A 2,342-nucleotide genomic window follows, 5' to 3' on the forward strand; every position below is an offset into this window, starting at 1 on the left:
CAGAAGGGCTACATGAAAGACCTAGATCATGGGTCAGCAAACGTTTTCAGCAGGGGGCCGGTCTACTGTCCCTCAGAACTTGTGGGGGCCGGACTATGTTTTGAAAAGGGGGGGGGGAAGGAACAAATTCCTATGCCCCACAAATAACCCAGAGATGCATTTTAAATAAAAGGACACATTCTACTCATGTAAAAACACGCTGATTGCCAGACCATCCAAGGGCCGGATTGAGAAGGCGATTGGGCCAGATCCGGCCCCCGGGCCTTAGTTTGCCTACCCATGACCTAGATGGTTGACATACGTCTGCCTCGGGAAGATTATGGAGTGTGTCTCCAGGGTGTTAGCAGCACCAAAGTGACCTCCCCAGGGCACAAGCCTGGGCTGTGTGTCTGGAGGTCTTGGGTTGCCCCAAAGGAAAGCAGAGCAAAATGTTGGGCAGCAGCAGTTGGTGGAAGGAGGGCATCCAGCCGCCACTCTGCATTTGCGTAGTCTAACCAAAATGAACAAAAGCTGGCAGGTAGCAGAGTCTGTTGGGGGACTCCAAAAACCGCAGCGATCCTGCCTTTCATAGGACTAATTAAAACGCTACCCCTCCTTAACAAGCTTTCAAGTTCTCCAGCAATCATCTCCACGGTGTGCCTCAGAGCAACAGCTGCTGGAGAGCACAAGCCCTGCCTGTGAGCTTCCTCTTGGCAACTGTGGGGAACAAGCTGTTGGAGATGATGATGGGTCTGTGGCCTGATGGAACAGGGCTCTTCCTAGGGGAGACGAGAAGGGCTGGGGAAAGCTAATGGGAAACACCTGAAGGGCTTTAATTTGTTAGCAGCCTTAGGCTTCCAAGCAGGAGATGTCATGCACACTTAATTAGAGCACTAGTAGTTGTGTCGAGGGACGCTGGTGGCGCTGTGGGTTAAACCACAGAGCCTAGGACTTGCCAATCAGAAGGTCGGCGGTTCGAATCCCCGCGACGGGGTGAGCTCCTGTTGCTCAGTCCCTGCTCCTGCCCACCTAGCAGTTTAAAAGCACGTCAAAGTGCAAGTAGATAAATAGGTACCGCTCCGGCGGGAAGGTAAACGGCGTTTCCATGCGCTGCTCTGGTTCGCCAGAAGTGGCTTTGTCATGCTGGCCACATGACCCGGAAGCTGTACGCCGGCTCCCTCGGCCAGTAAACCAAGATGAGTGCCGCAACCCCAGAGTTGGCCACAACTGGACCTAGTGGTCAGGGGTCCCTTTACCTAGTTGTGTCAAGGGCGTCTAGGAAAAGATGCAACAGTGACAACTCGCTTAAAACCCTGACAACAAAATCCATCAGTTACTCTGCTCTGTGTCCAGCATTAAGTGAAAGACGTAGGGGCCCTCGAGGCAGATAGCAAAAGTTGAAATGCAGTAGTGTTTGTATCAGGCTCAAACAGGAGTTGAGGGGCACATCCAAGCTTCTGTTTCCAGCCCTCAGAACTCTGCCCAGGCAACACTCCCCTTTGGTTCTTTGGCCTGGCCAGAATATCCCTGAACCATATACTGTCATACTTCGGAGGTCGAACAGAATCTGTTCCAGAAGTCCATTTGACTTCCCAAACACAGCTTCTCATTGGCTGCAAGAAGTTACAGGGAACCAGGCAGAGGGCCTTCTCAGTGGTGGCGCCCGCCCTGTGGAACGTCCTGTCAGATGTCAAGGAAATAAACAACTATCTGACTTTCAGAAGACATCTGAAGGCAGCCCTGTTTAGGGAAGTTTGTAATGTTTGATGTTTTATCGTGTTTTTAATATTCTGTTGGGAGCCGCCCAGAGTGGCTGGGGGAACCGAGCCAGATGGGCGGGCTATAAATGATAAATGATAAATGATTATTATTATTATTATTATTATTATTATTAGTGGGAAATAAAGGGGAAACTTACCAGGAACAAGCCAGACTGGATTGCTTAATTTAAAGGAGTCTAATCATCAGCTTGCTAGGGTGAGTGAGGAGCGATATTAATATTTTAGTATTTAATGAATTATTGTATTTAATATCTGGCTTACAAAAGAACGTTCAAAAACCGGAACACTCACTTCCGCGTTTAGATCAGGAACCGGAACAAGGCGTTCGGGAGCCGAGGTATGACTGTACTAAAGCGTCTTGCTTGCCTGAGCTCAGGAAGTTCTGACTCGGTTGGAACATTTTGAGCTTTTCCCTGCAAAGATTTCTTTGTACTTCTGCAAACCTTGGGGCTTCCCGGCAGTTTGCTGATCCCTCCCAGTCCCAGGTTGTGCCTTCCTGGGTTACAGAGGACTCCTATTCAGAGAACGGGTTTGCCTGCTAGGGAAATACTTAACAGTGATTTGACAATGCACACAGAAATG

The 2,342-nt window shown here is 49.6% G+C and overlaps 1 long non-coding RNA gene across 1 annotated transcript in view; it reads left to right on the forward strand.

The window, feature by feature from the left end:
• Nucleotides 1-2,342, forward strand: part of LOC307203341 — a 71,893-nt gene that overhangs the window by 68,232 nt on the left and 1,319 nt on the right. The window lies entirely within an intron of this gene.

This window comes from Podarcis cretensis (genome assembly GCF_951804945.1).
Source record: "Podarcis cretensis genome assembly, chromosome: 14".
Classification (NCBI taxonomy): Eukaryota; Metazoa; Chordata; class Lepidosauria; order Squamata; family Lacertidae; genus Podarcis; species Podarcis cretensis.